We start from the raw sequence: 6,145 nt of genomic DNA, 5'->3' as shown, positions 1-6,145 counted from the left end.
CACTAAGAAAATGATAGATTATTTTGAACTCCATGAAATTGACATAGGAGATGTCCAAATGAGAATCTTTGTCCAAAGTCTAGCTGGAGAAGTGAGAACATGGTTTAGAGCTTTGCCCCCTCAGAGCATAGATAGTTTAGAAGTTCTTTACTAACAATTCTTAAATAGGTGGGAGAAGAAAAATAACCCCCTTCAAATTTTATCTGAGTATGAAAGCCTTAAAAGGGGACCAAACGAAACTATTCAGGACTACTGCACTAGGTTTAACAATGTGTATAATGCAATCCCACTTGACCTTAGGCCTCCACCTGGCCTAGCCCTGATTAAATTTCGAGACGGATTTGACACAGATATGGCTATTCAACTTAGAGAAAGGAATCCCCCTACACTTTAAGATATGCAAAGTGTAGCAGTTAGCGTAGAAGCTAATCTGCTATCCAAAAGAGCTAGGGTTAGAAACGAGAGAATAACACCTTTGAAAGATGAAACTTCACCCTTTGATCAAAAAATGGATGTTTTAGCTAAAGGAATGGAAAGGTTAATGGATAGAATAGAAGTCATTGAAAGAAAACCTCACTGGGATAACCAACAGGCTAATCCAGTAAGGAATGCAAACTTTAGGAAAAACCAAAACCAGAACACTGGTAAAAATGGGCCTGATCAGAACATTAGACCACCTTTCCAGGAAAATTATGTTGAATCTTCCCACCAAGAAGACCATGTGATATACACCCAAATCAACCTTATGGGCTTAGATGATGAAGAAACTATTTTTCTAACTCAAGATGATCACGAACTATATATGCTTCAACAGTTGCTCAACCAAACAGGAGAATCCTTTGACTATAAGCAAGGGTCTGACTCTACTATTTTCGAAGTACATAAACAGTACAACCTAAGAAGCAAGAAGAACACAGATGTTCCTGATCAAAATAAAAAAATAGTGCCTAACCAGCCTAAGAAAGTAAAAGCTACAAATCAGAATCCTCAAGTTACAAAAACCTTACAAATCCTTTCTAGACTGCATCAAAATCCTCCCAGTCCCACCATTGAAGATGTAACTAATAACCAACCTACTAAAGAGCAACCTTCCACTTCAGTCCCCCTCAAGGGAAGAATGCAACAACCTCCAGAAATCATATTAGAAAATCCAATTGAAAAAAATCTAAACAATGAAAAAGAAGAAAAGACTGCTGAGAACTTTGGCTCTAAAATTTCAAATGTTCAAACAGATAAAGCCCCTCTTCCTTTCAATTTGGGAGCAGAGGTGGCCAAGCTTAAAGTCTTAGTGCCTCTGACAGAATTGGTTACACATGAAACCTACAGATCTCAAATTAGTAAATCTTTAAACTTCAGTGAGAATGAAGACTCTGTGAATCTATTTGATGACCAACCTAAGTTAATTTTCGCACTAGATGTTAATGGAAAGCGAGTTGAAGGATGGATACCACCCTTCTACATCGGCCTTACCATCCACAATAAAATCCTTCACAATGCCATGCTAGACTCTGGAGCCTCACATAATCTTATGCCTAAGTCTGTAATGGAAAGCTTAACTTGGATATCACCAGGCCTTATAAGGATCTGTTCTCCTTTGATTCAAGCCAAGTTAAATGCTTAGGTCTCATAAAATATTTGTGTGTTTCCCTAGTTCAATACCCTGCCAAGACCATACTTATGGACATAGTTGTTGCTAATATACCCCCTAAGTATGGTATGTTGTTGTCTAGATCTTGGGGTGCCAAACTCCAGGGATCTCTACAACTGGACATGTCCTATGCTACCATATCAGTCTTTGGACATCCCAAGAAACTGTATAGAGAGACTCTGATGAAGTATGTAGTGAGTACCCAGGAGAGACCTCAAAACTTTCCTATATATTTAGAACGTTCTGATATTGATTCTTTCATACTTTACAATGCTGAAAATAATCAAGAAGACACTTCAAACAACATAAGAACAGAACCAAAAGAAATTGCAGTATTAAAAGAAAAGAAAAATGTCCAAAATCATGAGATTTTAGATAAAAAAGATGACCTAGATACCTTAGTCAAGAAGGATTCCACTACCCTAGATGAAAATTATGAGCATGAAATCCTATGGCATCTGGAGTTTGATGGGTCAGTCAACAAACTAGGTGCTGGAGAAGGTGTATGGATTTATAACTTAGAAAATGATCATGCAGAAGGCCATACCTACAGATTCAAATTTAAATGCACAAACAACATAGCCGAATATGAAGCACTTTTGTTAGGTTTGAAACTAGTCAAAAGGTTAGGAGCCATAAGAGTCTCTATCATGGGAGATTCTGAGTTGGTAATGAAACAAATTAAAGCTGTTTATATGACTAGGGATCCTAGGCTATGATTTATAGAGGAATAGTGACAGAAATACTAAATACCTTTTTAGAAACAAAACTTGCTGTTATTCCAAGAAAACACAACATGCAAGCTCACAGCTTAGCCATGTTTACTAGTACTTGTGAGTTTTCCTTTCAGCACAACCATCAGTACACTGCTGAGGTTAGGCATAGACCTGCTATTCCTGACAACTTAAAGAACTGGCAAGTGTTCGATAATTATCAGAAAATTAATCATTTTCTAACTTTAGATGAGGAATTTGTGAATAGTAAGATAGACACAGACATAGTAGTAGATTTTGATTGTTCTGATAAAGTAGAAATTAACAAACTAGAAGATGATCAGAAAGATAGATTGCATCCCACAAAGTTTACAAAATTTGATATTCAAAACCTAAAAAAAATGGAGATTGATGAAACAATTGATGAAGAAACTGAAGTCATAAACCTTAAGGATAATTTTTTACCCAAAGGATTAACTCCTTTGGAGGACTTATTTGATTCAAACAACATTCCTAAAAAGCCTAAAATGGAACCCTTGAAATCAGACATTCAGGAAGGTAATATAGGATCTGAAGAGAATCCCATACTAATACAACTTTCAAAATCATTACCTCACAATGAAAAACTGAAATATATGGAACTGTTGAAGGAATTCGAGGATGTTTTTGAATGGAGTTATGAGGACCTGAAATCCTATGATACTAGCATAATACAACACATTATTCCCCTAAAAGAATATCAAAAGCCTTTTAGATAGAAGCTTAGAATAATTAACCCTACTCTACTGCCTTTTATTGAAAAGGAGATCAAAAATAATGTATGAAGCTGGAATTATTGCACCTATCAGGTTCTCAGACCGGGTTTCCAATTTGGTACCCACTAGAAAGAAATTTGGTGAAATTAGGTTGTGTGTTGACCTTAGGAATTTGAATAAATTTTCACTTAAGGATAATTATCCTCTTCCAAAAATGGATTACATATTATAGAGGGTAGTAGGTTCCTCCAGAATCTCACTGCTAGATGGGTTCTCTGGTTATAACCAAATCCTAGTCCACCCAGATGATTAGGCAAAGACTGCATTCACTACTCCATGGGGCACTTTCATGTATGTGAAAATTCCATTTGGGTTGAAAAATGTTGGGGCCACCTTTAAAAGAGCAATGGACATAGCATTTGCTAAATAAATTTATGACTTCCTGGTAATATACCTTGATGACCTCACAATTTTCTCTAAATCAAATCGACAACACCTGGATCATCTTAGGAAGGTCTTTATTAAATGCAGGAAATATGGAATTTCTCTGAATCCTAAAAAATCTCTATTTAGGTTGGAAGAAGGGAAATTATTAGGCCACATTATCTCTAAAGATGGTATCAGGATTGACCCAACAAGAATTGAAGCCATTTTGCAGATACCACATCCCAGGAACATCAAAGAACTCCAAGCGTTTTTAGGTAAAATAAACTTTTTGAGGAGATTTGTCTCTAATTTAGCTAAGTTAATTAGATTACTAAATAACATGTTAAAGAAAGATTCAACTATTAAATGGCCTATAGAGACTAAAAATTCATTTGAAGATATAAAGCTAGCCTTAACACAAACACCAATCCTCATCAGTACAATGTTTGATAGGGAATTTATCATATTGTCTTTTGCTTCAAAACACACAATTGCTGCAGTCCTTTTGCAAAAAAATGATCAGGGTTTTGAACATCAATAGCCTTCTTTATTAAAGCCCTGATAAATGCACCTTTGAAGTATAACATAATGGAAAAGCAGGCTTTTGCTCTGGTTAAAGCTATTAAAGATTTCAGAGTTTATATCTTGTACTCTCACATAGTAGCTTATGTTCCCAATGTTGTAGTCAAGGACATTCTGACATAGGATGGACTTGATGGAAAGAGAGGGAAGTGGATAGCTACCATATTAGAATATGATTTAGAAATAAAACCTACAAAATTGATCAAAGGCCAAGGTCTGGCTAAGCTCATGGCAGAACTATCAGACCCTAGACATAAACTTCATTGCAGAACTAGATAACGAAGAGGAGATGGAGACTCCACAGATCAGCCAAGCCTTTACAAATTCACCATGGTATGCTGACATAATATACGTTCTACAAAACCTTCAAGCTCCTCCAGAGCTATCCAGGACTAAAAGTAGGTTCTTAAAGATGAAATCTTTAAAGTTTTTCATAATTGATAATGCTTTATTTTGGAAAAAGCATGAAGGCATCTTTTTAAATTGTTTGTTAAAGGAGGAATCTAACAAAATTTTGCAAGAATTTCGTGTAGGTGACTGTGGGGGACATCTCTATTGGAAGACAAAAGCTGATAAGATCTTAAGGGCTGGTTTTTACTGGCCCACACTTTTTGCTGATATGAAAAAATTTGTAACCTCATGTCACAAGTGTCAAATTTTTGAAGGAAAAAGAAAATTACTACCATTGCCTTTGAAACTTATATCAACTAAAACACCATTTCAATAGTGGGGTCTTGACTTCATTGGTGAAATCCATCCCCCTTCCTCTGTGCAACATAGATGGATCTTAACTGCCACAGATTATTTTAAAAAGTGGATAGAAGCCATACCCTCGAGACAAGCCACCGATACTATAATTATAGGTTTTCTTGAGGCCAACATTCTATCCAGATTCGATTGTCCCACTAAAATAATCACAAACAATGCTGCAACATTTAAATAAAAAAGGATGATTGATTTTTGTAACAAATATCACATAACTCTTGGTCATTCCACAACCTACTATCCCCAGGGAAATGGAATTGCAGAATCATCCAATAAGAACCTAATTGATATTATCAAAAACTTATTGGAAGAAAATAAGAAGACCTGGAATAAGAAACTAGTGAATGCTTTGTGAGCAGACAGACTGACCACAAAGAAATCTATTGGCACCAATCCCTATCAGCTAGTCTATGGAATGGAGGCTCTAGTCCCATCTTCTTTGGGAACTCTAGTGATGAAATTAATCCAAGAAGCACATGTTGAGCCCAATGATATTCAGAGAAGGATCAACCAGACTATTCATTTGTAGCAAACCAGAGAACAAGTCTACATTAGGTCCCAAGTTGTGCAGGAGAAAATCAAGAAAGCATTTGACAAGTGAACCAAGGCAGAATATTTCTATCTATGGGATAAAGTATTGAAATGGGACACATGAAGGGAAGATAAAGGGAAACATGGGAAGTTTGACGTCCTATGGAAATGTCCTTACATTATTTATGCTTTCATAGGTAATAATGCTTATTTTCTCAAAGAATTGGATGGTGCAGAAGTAGAAGGAGGACCAGTTAATGGTCGAATGCTAAAGCACTACATAGATCCCAGTCATTAATTTCACTAATCACTTGTACATATTATATCCTTTACAAAAGTTTAGTGTGGTTTGGATGGTGAATTTTGAAGTTGAAGCCCGAAGAGAAGGCCCTAAGCTTCAAAATTTTACTATCATAAGTATCAATAAAGCAGCAAAGTCAAAGGGAAAATTGCAGAGTAGAATCACAACAATTCATAAGGCCATTGATCTACTAGTTCTTGACATTTCACCAGGAAATGTCATCCCCAAGTGGAGCCACTGTTAGGTTCCTATACCAATAGGAGTCATAACTTATGAATGGATGAGATTTAAACCTGGAATATGTACATACCTTTGGTTTTTGCAAATGTTTTCCATATTAAAAAAATAAAAAAAATCAAAAAATGTAAAGAGGGTATGTCCTAAAAGAAAAATCAAAGGACAAAAAGAATGAAAAAGGTCAAAA

The sequence above is a fragment of the Pinus tabuliformis genome, chromosome J (genome assembly GCF_031772625.1).
Source record: "Pinus tabuliformis cultivar Carrire ecotype Pingquan chromosome J, CPIR1, whole genome shotgun sequence".
Taxonomy (NCBI): Eukaryota; Viridiplantae; Streptophyta; class Pinopsida; order Pinales; family Pinaceae; genus Pinus; species Pinus tabuliformis.
Note: the sequence above shows the minus strand (reverse complement) of the source record.